The sequence below is a fragment of the Anas platyrhynchos genome, chromosome 14, assembly GCF_047663525.1.
Source record: "Anas platyrhynchos isolate ZD024472 breed Pekin duck chromosome 14, IASCAAS_PekinDuck_T2T, whole genome shotgun sequence".
Classification (NCBI taxonomy): Eukaryota; Metazoa; Chordata; class Aves; order Anseriformes; family Anatidae; genus Anas; species Anas platyrhynchos.
In genome coordinates, this window is record NC_092600.1 from 16807719 (window position 1) to 16821143 (window position 13425).

The 13425-nt window shown below is 43.7% G+C and overlaps 1 protein-coding gene across 6 annotated transcripts in view; it reads right to left on the reverse strand.

Annotated features, from left to right (window-relative positions):
• Positions 1-13425, reverse strand: part of TENM2 (teneurin transmembrane protein 2) — a 1606114-nt gene that overhangs the window by 656202 nt on the left and 936487 nt on the right. Inside the window, exon 1 of one of the 6 annotated variants that reach the window (XM_072044655.1) lies at positions 11414-11625. The exons of 4 other annotated variants lie outside the window; for them this stretch is intronic. The gene's annotated coding sequence lies outside the window, so the exon portion shown is untranslated. Of the gene's footprint in view, positions 1-10661; positions 10984-11413; positions 11626-13425 lie in introns of those variants that run through there. One more of the 6 variants, XM_072044656.1, reaches the window with a different exon arrangement.

Genomic DNA, 13425 nt, shown 5'->3' on the forward strand with positions numbered 1-13425 from the left:
GCATGCCGTTACCATGACTTTGCCTCTGTATGTCATGGCACTATAAAGAGAAGACAACATTGTCCTGGAAGCAAGCTTTAACTGTAACACACACGAAAGATGGAGGGTGAAACAAAGGAACAAACACACACAGAAAACAAAACAAAACCAAAAGTCTGTCTCCACTAACAGAGAAAGAAGCTATTCTCTGCTAATAAAACTGTGCAAATTCATCTTGCAAGGTCTTGAATAACATATATACAACAGACATAGAGATTTCCATCTATAAATTGCAAAAAAAGCCTCCAAGATACAGCATATTCAGGTTTCCCAATGATAAGCTTGCCATGGAGCCACTGCATTCTGTGTACTGTTTTCTTGAAACATGATTAATGGATTGAGTCATATGAGAACACTGAAATAGTCCTTACCAGGTTTGTTTCAGGCATAAGAGCAGCTCTTGGTATTCCAAAGCTTCATCTTTAGCCAATACAGAACTTTAGAGGTGGTGAGGAAATGGAAACCAAGAAGACATGGAACATCCAGATTTCAGTGCTCCTACCCATCTAGGAGAAGCAGACATGCTCCCGCATTACACCACTGGTCACCCTGAATACATCTACCCCACTCACCGCTTCTCGGAAGATTTCAGTCTTGCAGGATTTTAAAGAGAATTGCTGAACTGGGTGCTCATTATTCTACTGAACCTGAGCCTGGGTAATTGAATATGGTCCTGTCACATGCTAAAAGGAATCGGTGGGCAGGTCACCTAGCTTCCACATAGTTCAAACATAATATAGTTATGTTAGTTATTTTAGAATACTCTTGACCATGGTCAGAGTAATCACAAAGGGAAAAGATGGCTTCTATAATAAAGCTGTTTATCTGAAATTAAAAATTGGATTAATATTTTCCCCTCCTACACTACCAGAACCTCATCCAACTTCTATCACCTTCCAAAACACTCTCTAATTGAAATATATTTATAAAAAAAAAAAAAGCGTAAGGTGCACAAACCTAAAGACAGGCATCATTCCACAAAATTGATACATTTCAAGCAGAAAATTCAATTCACAAACAAATATACAACAGCAGGTCAGGAAGGAAAGCACAGCTGTTAAACTGGGTGGGTGAAGACTAACCAGCAGACTTTTGTCCACTGCTAAGAGGCAACAGACCTAGATCCTAATCTACAGGACCATAACAGCCCTTTTTCTAATTGGAGAATAAACCCATTTTTCAGTGCATTAACTAATTCTGCATCTTTGCTTTCATTGTTTAAAAAGAAAAAAAAAAAGTGTACTTTCTATGTTACAGAAAGCTATTACAGTTTTACCATGTGAGCAAACAGATACGTTAAATAACTGCTAAGTAGAGAAGATGAATAATAGCTCTATGGACTTCCACAGTAATCAAAGTGGAAATAAACATTCATTTACAACATGTTGCTTTTACCTATAATCTGCCAGTAATAGACTCAAACAAGATTCCATACACAATGGAAGAAATGGCAGCAAGTATTCATACAACTTCTGACAAGAAGATAATTAGTCAACAACAAACATTAAACTAGACCTGCAAAACTTCCCATCAATGTCATGGCTGAGAGTGGGGCAAGGAAGAAAGGTGGAGAGGAGAAACAAGAGTACCATCCAGCCAAGGAGACTGCTTTCAGGGTCACGGCATAAACTTGATAAATTCACCAGCCAACACAGAAAGCATTATTTTAAACAATACAGTGTTGCCTACCATGACTTCTAACATAGGTGGACCTGTTCTTAATAAATCCAGGGATCTATAAATCAAACTGCTGATGGACTGAGTGAAGTCACATCACCCTTGCTCGAGGAGCTTGCAATGCAGCTGCACCATCAGTAAGCTTACAGCAGGCAAGTGAGGTGAGAAGACCACAGCAAGGCAAAATCTTGATCCACACTACACTAACTGGGCCCAGAAAACAAAGCACAATGGCCATACTTCTTCCAGCCTGCCATACTTGCAAGTTGGATTTTTTATGGGTTTTGTGTTGTGGTTTTTTTTTTTTGTTGTTTGGTTGGTTGTTTTTTTTTCAAGCAAGACAAGACAGAGTAACACACAGCTGCTCTTTTACTACCATGAGAGTCCATGGTTTTCCTTTCATTTGCACCACCTGAATGGTATACAGCAATCTTAATCCAAGTAATAAGTATTACTGCTTTAACCTCCGCCATTGCTCATGCAATGTGTGCTGCCAGACCCCATCTTTTTTTTCCTGTTCATTAAGCAAGAAAAGCACTTTGAAACAATGGAAACTTGCCTCCCTACCCAGTTAAAAAAAAAAAAAAAAAAAAAAAAGTAGCTTGCATAAGCAAGGTTTGATACAGAGTCACTGCAATCACTGAGACATCCATTAACTTCAACTGCCACAAATTCCAGCTTATATATAAGTGTTTGCTGCTGCTTATTTGGAAAATAAAACTTGTTAGCTATAAATGATAGTGGGCCATAATACTAGCACAACAGAACCTAAGTACTAAACAGCATTTCATTAGCAAAATTAAAGTGACATCTAATCATCTCTTAAGTTTCCTTCTTTAAAAGACATCAATTAATTTAAACTGCAAATGGATGACAGTGGGAAATCACGTTCTAGCAGAGCTTGCCTTAAGCAGGTGATCCTTCCTCACACACAGGCATCTGAGGACCAACAGGACAGTAATGACTGTTTATGGGATCAGATCATGAAATTCAGACCTAGCTATTCCAGGCTGTATTGCCTTCCTATCTTTGCAAATTTAAAGAAAATCTGGCTCTACAATTTCTAGGGATATGTTATTTGTTTTCTTGGAAATTGACTCAAGGTTTTTAAAATACTGACCAGGTTTCAGCTTCAGTGGGGCTAATCCAGTCTAAGTATACGAAGGATTTATAACACCTCCTCCTAGGGGTCAGGTGATTTTCAATATTCAGAAACAGTCAGGTATCTAGGGCTTGATAGAAAACCTTCGGCAAACAAAGGCAGTACACAGCAGCAACCACGACAACTTTTGAGGAGTTCTAAACCCCACACCTCGTATCACTTCTCCTCCGTAGAAAAGAAGGGAATTAATAAGTATTGTCATTGTCTCCTTAGAATGGCACCAGAGGGAAAAAGGGAATCACCGTCTACATTGGAAGTATCAACAGCATCTGAGTTCTGACCTCCCCCCAGAAGACTGCTGAGGCGATGAAGATGTTCTCCCTACAGTTCTCACTACCCCTTGTGCAAAGAGGAAGGGCCAACTAGAAGCTGGCCTTAAGCCAACTGGGGTACATTTATAAATTTTCACCTTGTAACATAAGCTAACATCAAGATCTCCAGAACTGGCAGCGTATAAACACCACAGTACTTAACCAGCCAATGCAAGTGATGGGTAGAGAAAGAATATGAGGAAATGCTTAAGCTACTGTGTAAAAGAAGGATCTATTAAGGGCTTGTATTTCAGACCTTTTGAGAAACACAGGGGGAAGTGATTACCGCTCCTTTAAAGGAACAATGCAGGAAAAAGAAAGGCAATATAAGCCTGGAGGTAGCTGCCAGCTGAACTAGAGGAACCTATGGAGGCCCCTAGGACTGCTGGAAAGATGGAAGAAGGGTTACCGTTAGGTAATTAGAGCTTCAACTGAAGAATAAATACTCCACAGGCAATCCACGGGTTCTTCTCACCTCTCACCACTTCTCTCCAGCAGTGACAGCTGCTTGTGAAAGTGAAAGGGAAGGGCTCTCTAATTCAACTCATTAGCTGGTAATCCTCACTGGTGGTGCAACAAGGAGCGCAGTACCAGGAGGAGCCACCAGCCCCTCTGTCACCCCCAGGAGCTCACTTTCAGAACAGAAATGGAGCCAAGGGCCCCGAATACTAGTTTGAAAGAGAAAATACACATCCCACAGCAGCTGACACAACATTCAGGTCACTTTTTTCTGCACTTGCCTCCTCCTCCCTCCTCTTCATGCCCCAAAGGGGGAGAGATGCCTGTTGTGTAGCCAGGCTCCAGCTGCACGAGGTGGCACCTTTCTCCAAAGGCATCCCAGAAACAGGAGGAAGAGAATGCTGTCATCTACTGTGAATTCACTACCACAGCCTTTTTTTTTTTTTCCATGACAGTAAGCTCAGTTACCAACAGAAAGCATGCTGGTTATCAATGTCATGATCTGAAAGGGACTTTTTCTCTCCTTTGCCCATCCAAGATGAAACAAAGCACCATGAAGAGATTTCCACCTTCCAGTGGGCCTATTTTAGAAGGAATACTGAAATAATTGTGACTTTGATTCCCTAAAAAAAATACTTGAGCGAGTTCTGCTGCACGGTGAGTCACTTAAGCATGGTCCTGAACAGTTACGCAGATTTCTGCAAAGGTATGTTCTGTGCAATTTCACTCACATCATTTCTCAGCCCCAAGTAGGTTCCACAGAAGGAAAGAGATGACAACGTTGTGGATTTCAGTCTGCATCCCTTAGCAAGTAGGAAGGCTGAAAGAAAGGCAACCATACAGCTTATTCTATATTCTGCAGCAGTGTCAGCTGCTGGTGTCAGCTAAGATTTGCACTGGAATATTATGTACTTGGGTAGTGGTTAACAGAGCTGTGACCTCCAAACTCAGCACTGCACTGGAGACTCTCGGGCTGCTCCATGCCCACAACAAGGAGCTGGAGGGAAAGGAAGGAGAAGACTTAGGTTAGTCTGTGCTGGGAGACCACTAAAGCCAGCTCGCTTTCAGCAAAAAAAGGTTTAGTTCCTGTTGTGACCTATCTTATACACAAATCTTAGTTACTTTGATTCTTTATACTGATGATTAGTAATAATCTGCCTTACTGTCTACTTCTCATACATATCACTTGGAAAGACTAAACCACTAAACATAGACCATTTATTTCAGGTGCCTTATCTAAAATTCCTAGATTCAGATTTCTTTTTCTCAAGGATTTTCAACAGACACAGAAGCATGATCAACTCCAGAGGGACATTAAGAAACAATCATAAAGGCAGAAGGCCTACAGGAAATTTTGAGTATCTTATGTGTACCCACTCATCTCTACAGTCGGCTTTCTTCAAAAATCTGGTCTCTACTGCTTCATTTCCAGCTTCCCTGAACAGCTTGCCAGTGTTCCGTAGCTGATATTTAGGCCATGCTACCCTAAGAGAAGTAACCGATCAAACCCGTGCACCACACACATCATCTGTATCCTAACTGCTGGCAGACCTTCACGTGTACATGAATGCTCCGGGATTATTAAAATTAGAGATCCACTTTCATGGTACCAGGGTGTTTACTTACAGGAATACGAAAACTACCATGTTTCAACTCACTCAAATATTTAGACAAGTCTTGGTTTATATAAGAAATTTCACTGTGATTGGAAGCAATCTGCCCAAACCATTATTTTTCCTGTGTGATTCAGTAACAATGCCTTTGATTTTGGTACCCAGTCAGCTACACTGAAGTGGAAGAGAAAACTATTTCCCCATCCCTGTATGGACTTAAATTTTTTTTCAGGTTTTCATGCAACACTGGTATACCATCTCTCTATCATAAAAAAAAAAAAAACACTGGCAATTATAAAAACATTTTCTGTGTCAAAACTATGTGGAAAAAAAAAGTTACAAAAAATGCCTAGAAAAGAAAACACCCCTGAAGAGAAAATTCTGCATTACTGACCGTACTCTTGCCAACTCCAGATGGGCAATGATTTTCTGGATGGCCCTAAGCAAAAAAACAAAACCAGATGCACCAAGAACCTGCATACACATACACTTAAACCTGCCCTCTGTGTAAATATGAACTAACATGAGAAATTATTTTCTCTAAAAGCCTAATTATTCAGTAATGGTGCTCACTAAGGGAGGTATCTACAGATGACAGCAGGACTAGGCAAACAGCATGCACTGATGGACACCTTTAATGAAATTTGGTTTGGATTTTTTTTTATATTCAGTATACTTACATTAAACTGCATAGTACTTGTTATAATTTGGTTCAAAAATTAATTTAACGTAGCAAGCATGAAATGCTTCATATTCCTTTCTAGAAAGTACACAGTTTATTTACCATAATGCATTCAATATTTACGAATGCTACTTTATTTCAATTGCTGCAAAGCCAATGCCTCATTTTTCCCCAAGAATCTGATTCCAGCATAGTATTTCCTAGTACATTGGCAAGGCACATGCAGCAAGCAAAGCGAGCTTTATTTTCAAGATAAAGAATCTTTCCTCTAGTGTCACTGTTATATTTCATCATTAAGTATTCTGCCTTTCTAAATACCTGATTTTATTTTTTTGCTTGAAAAAGGTATTTGCTACCTTTTTAGTATGTCATACAATGGTGGAGCACAAGACTGTGATAACTCTTATTTCAGAGTAGATAGCTGTATTTTAAAGAGAGATTAGAAAAGCCACTAGACAAACTATACTTGCAAAACGTTTTGGAAAAAGCTTTTACTTATATTTAATAGAATATGTTATGCTTTACTATTTTTACGTGTGTTTACACAGAAACCCTATCCTACTATGGAACAATGACTTCAGAACAGAATTCCTATAGCTTCCATGCATTTATATATGCCTTTTTAAACTTCAAATTTCCATGATGTAGTTTACATGTAGTACTGTACAGACCATTCAAAACCACAATTCAAACAGCACCAACATTCTTAACTTCTTCAGCTTAGGAAAAATGACTTTCCTAAGCATTTTTCCCAATAAGTAAATACATAGAGATTCTTACAGAGCTAACCATGGAAGCACACACATGGAGACAGCTGTTTGCCTTGCTACCCACACGCAGTGCTGTCCATCATAGCTCGTAGTCTCCAGGTGCTGTGCTACATGCTGGGAGGCCTCACCTTATACCTGCACTAGAAGCTTCTCCGGGTCTCGCAGGCTCTGGTTCAAAAAACAAACACTAGCTGATGCCCCTGGGCCCACAAAAGCCTCACATGAACACAGATAAGCAGGAGAGGATGGTTCTGTACTTATCCCTTGCCGCTTTCCCCAGGCAGCAGCACACCAGCAGAAGCCCTGACTCCACTCCTCACGTGTGCAGCTGTGGTGCCCGGGTGGTTGGCTGTGGGTACAGCACTGGCTTTCAACCGCTGCCTCTCACCTACGTCACATCAGACCATCCACAAGGATTTTACATACAGGTGGTGTTTCCTTACTTTTAAGAAGTCTTTCAGTGATACGTTCGTTAACTATTGTGATAGGTGCGCATATGCCTGTAAATGATTGCTCGTGCTTTCCTTGTCTGTGTGGTCTGAAAAACAACAGATAAATCTGGAGACTTCAGACAAGCTGAAGGCACTGAAAGGGAGCTACAATATACCTGAAGCTCATACGAAAATCCTCCAAGAGCAACCACGGGTGCATTCTAGACAATTATAATACACATTTGTAAATCTAAAGGGTTACAGTTTCTGTTTTGGCTAACTGTACACATTTATATACCAAAGAAGTCCCTGAAGAACAAAACTGGAATGAAGAATATTACCCAGAAACAAAAAGGGTGATACCTTGTTCTTAATTTCCCCATAGCACCCAGCTGGCATTCATATATTAAAATGAGAAGACAAAGACACAAACACAACACAAACTGAAGAATTCACCCCAAAGCCAAAAATCCCCTGCCTCATTGCAACTTTGCTTTCCATTAACCAGACAACAAAATACACATTCTACAAAGCCTGCTTCTGACTTAAAGACATGTGACTTAAGATCAGTTTTTTCCTAAACTATTACCCAGAATGTGTCTGAATACTGCCACTGGCATAAGGCAGTGGGTGCATCCCGTATCTACTCACAACTTGCTCAGCTAACCCTAAATTTATAATCCAATGTTGCACGGCTTGTTGCTAAAAGCTTGTAATTACATCCCTATATGGAAGACTACTAGGTTATTAGTGCTCCTCAATAAACATCAAAGGAGATAATTTATTACTATTTGGCACTGACTGTCAATAAATTCAACCCAAAGTAACCTATTTTAAAAGATAATAATAAAAAAAAATAGTAATATCTAAGCTTAATATGCTTCCTGCTTATCCGTAAAGTCTATTTGATAATATGGAGTTAGTCAGCTAGGTGGATTTAAAACAATGTATTTGGAAGTTGAACAGCATTATGAGATCCCAGTGCAGACCAATAATTGTGAAGCAAAATTCAGCTAACAGAGGATGCCCCAGTGCATCTTTTAAATCCGTATGTGGATTAGGTGAGACTTTTTAGCAGAAAACATTTTACTTTAGAATATCCTTGCTGTAGCAGCTCAGCTAAATGAAGCCTGTGACTCTGAATAAGGATCAGAACACGGGGTTCTTTAAGGCTATGGGAACAACCAGGACACAAATTTGGTCCGTTCTATGGCTGGAGCAGTCAGACACAGGCAGAGTCATTTCATACCCTACCTCCTACATGAAGTACAAGCACAGGGTACACGGGCTGTTTTGTGCGGTAAGAAATGAGCGAGATGAGTCACTCGCTACCAGTTGGTGAGAAGTCTCTGGATGTGACACCGCGGGTCACAACGTATGGACCAGTCCTGCATATGTTTAGTATCATCAAAACTACCTTTTCTATTGCAGCACTACAAGCACAATATGAAACCATTCTTCCTGATAAAGACCTTGTGAAACTGTAAGTAAAATACAGTTTAAAAGCCTGGGGAAAAAAAATGCCATTTTCATTACATACTGACCTTCTGAAAACACAAGTCAGAACTAAAATATCTCTGATCAGTTTAGTAGAAATTGATTTAATTTATATTCTCAGGATGTATTTACTTCTATGCACACTATGGGTTAAAAAGGAAAAAGCAAAAAGCGGACTTTTTAGAAGTACCTATTTATATAATAATTTTCTTTTATTGAAACTACCATTCCAATAAGCGTTTGGTCTTATCTTTAAGCACGGACTTTAGTGGTGCTGCTCCTTCTGCCAAAAATGTTAAGGATTGAGGGATTAAATTCACAGTAAACGGCAAACAAACAAAACAGCTTTTCAAACATCGGCATATTGACTTGAGTGGTCTAACAGTGGCTTGAGCTTTGTCTCCATTTAATATGACCTTCGGTTTAGTTTGACCTCTCAGGCAAGAAAGTCTAGACATTGACCTTGATTGAACTGAATGAACATTTTCCCTTTTCTATGCCGTTCTAAGTAATTTAGGCACAAGATCATTGATCCAGCTTACACCATGACTTACTCTAATGGTAATATTCTGCACAAGAAATATCCTTTACTGCAGAAACCAAAATGACAGTATTCGACGGGAATATGCCAGAGCCATGACCATAATATATCACAAGATGATATATGTTGCTGTTTTTCCCAGAAATAAAAATGTTCTTTAAAAAGGCACAGAAACTTGACTATAAGCCCCCTCAAATCAATGTTCCTACCACTATTAATCTGTGTGACCTAATAAGAGCAAGTACCTCCTCTGTTTTCTCAAGCAGTTCTTTGACTTTTAGCGCAAAATACTGAAAATACAGTTCAAGTTAATTAAAGGAAAAACATCACTAGTGATGTTCATGTGTTAATTTTTCCCAAGCTACATAAAGAGTTGAAATCTCAGTGACACAGAAGCATGATAATTTTACTTTCATTATCCACATTAGAAATAAGCACCCAAAGAATTTAAAGATTATTGCTTTCATATGAGCAGTATTAAGAAAGAAATGTTTTAAAATAAGCAGAATAAAAATTCAAACATGATCCAGATCAAAACTTCTTTTATTATTCTTATTATTTGAATGATGTGCTGAACATGTGATAACATTTGAAAAAAAATACTGCTGTGAGTTCTTGGATGATGTTGCTAGGACAGTAAGAAGCCACAGCTAAAAAACTTTTTCTCTCAAACTGATTTAAAGCCCGGAACTCCCAGCTGGCTTCCTGCATACACGACCACGTAAATCTGCACAAGATACGAATACTTCTCATTTATTACTCAGAGACCAGAAAGCTCAACATAAGGGCCAAGCTAAATTCATCTTTAACCTGGTTAGTGATTTGCCAATACACAGGAAAATAATGCCCAAATGCATTGTTTGCACACATTTTAAACCTTGCCAATGCAACACCGTCTACCTTCAGACCATCAGCCCCTTGTAAAAATCCATTTTCCCTGGCCCTTTACATAAGCTCCTTTGCAAAACACCTGCCATCATGAGACACAGCAGAGATTCGCCCTCCTGTCACATCGGGATGAACTGAATTCTAATACAAATATCTTGAAGACAGAATCACCTCTGCCTGCATTCTTCTGAAGTTTGAAGGAAAACTTTCAGACCGCACAACCGAGGCGGACTATTACGCTTGCATGCAGTAACCTCATTAACAGGTGCTACCACTTCGCCAACTCTGCCCGTAACATGCAAGGACTGCGCTTCGGAGCCACACGAGCTGGCAGACAGCGTGCCATGAAGTGCTCTAGGAGGCTGTTAGATAACTACACATGCTTACTGACAGCTGGTATTCCGTAACGGCTCAGGCAAGCCTTATTTCCTCAGATTGCTGCATTACTGCTACTTCTAGGCTTCGCGTCTCGAAAACGCACGCGTTTTGAATTTCCTAGATCTCACACACTATTTCTCCCACACGCCTAAACCTGCGATCACCACAAACCCTCCAATTCCACGCTCCCGCACTTCAGTTCCGCTACTATACCTGGTGCTGCGCGTCAGCGAGGTTCGGTCCATCTCCACAAGGACAAAGCACACATCTCACCCCCGGACACACACACACGCACACGCCGGGGCTGCAGGCAGGCAGGCAGCAGGCAGACAATGCCCGGCTCAGCGCCCCGAGCAGGACGGCTCGCTCAGCACCGCGGCGAGGCGAAGCCGCCCGCAGCGGACAGCGGCGCGTTCACACGGGGCCATCCTGACACCAAGTGCGGCGGGCGGGGGGCCGCGGGCGGCCGCGGAGTTGGGAGCTCCGCCGGCAGCCGCGCAGGTGCCTCGCCGGGGGCTCCCCGGGGTGCGGGGTCGGTGCCGGGCTCGGCCCCTGGGCGGGCGGCTGCCTGCCGCCGTCCTTCGCTGCCAGCCCGCGGCACTGATGCAGAGCAGCGGTTTGGGTGGGTTTTGTTGGTTGTTTTTTTTTTTTTTTAATTCCCTTTCGGAATACAAATGCACGGCGGCTGGAGCGGCGCTGGGGGCTGAGGCAGAGCCGTGCGTGCTCCGAGCACGGCTGGAAGCGGGGGAAATAACGGGGGGGGGGGGGGTACGGACAGCGGCGGGAGGAGGCGAGCCGGCGGCCGGGAGCTCCGCGGAACGGGGCGAGCGCTCGGCAGCGGCCCAGGAGGGCGAGGAAGGGGCCGGGAGCGGCGGCGGCGGCGGCAGCAGCCCCGGGTGCCCCCGGGCAGCGCCGCGGGGAGGGAGCGGGGGAGAGCGAGCGAGCAGCGGGGAACGGAGCATTACCGGCGGCAGCAGGAGCAGCCCGACAGCCTCGCAGCGTCGCTGGGAGAGAACTTCGCGCCGGTGCGGCGGATTCCTTCACTGCCGAGGGACACCCCCCGCCTGCTCTGCCTTCCCTTCGCTTCCCTCCTTCCCTCCCCTCCCGTCCCGTCCCTCCCCCCGAGGAGCGGCGCAGCGGCAGCAGCCCCAGCCCCAGCCCCAGCCGCCGCCCCCCGGCTCAGCGCGGAGGAGCCGCGGCGGAGGGCGGGAGCGCGGCCCCCGCCAGCCCGGCCGCCCGCCCGCCCCGCCGGCCGCCCCCCTCAGCCGCCGCCGGCCGCGCCGTGCCCGCAGCCCCGCCGGCCGCACGCGCCGCGGCCGCCAGCCAATCCCCGCGCCCGGCGCCCGCAGCGCCCCCCTGCCGGGCGGTTGGGGCCGCTGGGCTGAGGGGGGGCGCCCCCCGCTCCCCGCCGCGGCCCTGAGGGGAAGGCGGCGGCGGGCGGCGGGCGAGGCCGGGCCGCGGGCAGGGCCCGCCGGGCTTCGCGCCGCGGTGCGTGGTGCCCGCGCACCGGGTCCGTCCTTGTCCGCCGCGGAGCCGCAATGAATTGTTAAAAACTCGTCGCGCGAATAAAAAGCTGTCACAAAAATCGCCTCCCTCTTTTCTGCCCCGAGTTAGAGGTGTTTGGGCAAACTGTCGGGCAGTTGTTGACTAAGGGAAGGGTGCTGCCGTCCCCTTCCCCTCAGTGAAGAAGCCACAGCTTACCCCCGGCCTCGGTTCCTCGCACAACACCCATCCTGTGCAGCGATACCTCAATACCACACGGAACAGTTTATCTCTTCTGTAATGCACAGTTAAGAGTTGGCTCATACCTAGTCTTAAATTTTCCCCTTCCCTTGTGCTACAGATCAGTGAAAGCACCAATGGCACCAAAAAAGGAGCACCAAAGCAATGTCGATTAGAAGACTAGAGAACGGCAAATGGCTAGGCACAAGCTGGTGTCAGCTATAAAACTTAGTGGCAAGGCCAGGAGGAAAGTAGCAACTTAAGTCCGTCATGATACACAAAAACTGCAGTAAAAGGAACCATAGAGATGGGTAATGCACAGCAGCAGGGCCTTCTCTATCTGCTGGCAAAACGTAACAATCTTCATGTCTGTATTCCATAAAACAGAAAACCTGTGTTGAGAAATGAAGTAAACGAGACCACATTGGATTACTTGTAGCTGGGGAGAGCATACTGTAAATGTCTGATTAGAAAGAAACTACAGCAGACTTAATTTTCTGACTGCAGCTCTAGTTTTGTAATTGTCAACAAAGAGCAGGAGTTTTAAGGGGCAATCCAGAAATCAGCAGGGAAGTATCTCTCAGCTTTTCAAGGTTAATTGAGAAGAGGGGATAGTGGAGCATACTAGTAGAGCTTGGTAAATTGCATGCAATGCTGTAGCTTGAGGACTGCATTTATTCACAGAGGTGAAGAACATCCACGTAGCCACAACTTCTCCTGGTCTCATCTTTTTCTATGGCATTTCACAGATTTCAAGATTTGTCCTTGTCTGAAATGCTGCAGACTACATTTGAACGTAATATGCACAGTGAATATGCACGATTCTGCAGAGAGACTTTCACATAGAAATACTGTGATAGTCATTTTACTGGAAATAATATCTCTGCTTGAAAATAAACCAGACTGCAAAAATGAATGTTAGAGATGTATTAAAAAGATGGTTGCCGCTAAGTAATGAGTTGTCCCTGTCAGGATGAAAAACTGAGAATTACGCTTAGATGGGAAACAAATCTTGTCAAACTACATTTTGATGCAACGCAGGTTCCAGTGGAAAAAAAGGTAATGGAATGTCAGTAAGAGCAGCCCATAAAGCGTGTGCCTTGATCCTTATGATGATTAAACAGAAATTAGCAAAAAGCCAAGTACACTTAGCCCATGCAATCTAAAGATATTTGTAAATCTTCCTCTTGTAGGAGGAGTGTTTCTAGCAGTGATACAGAGAATGTTTCAAAGCTACTTGATGTCTTTATCAGTA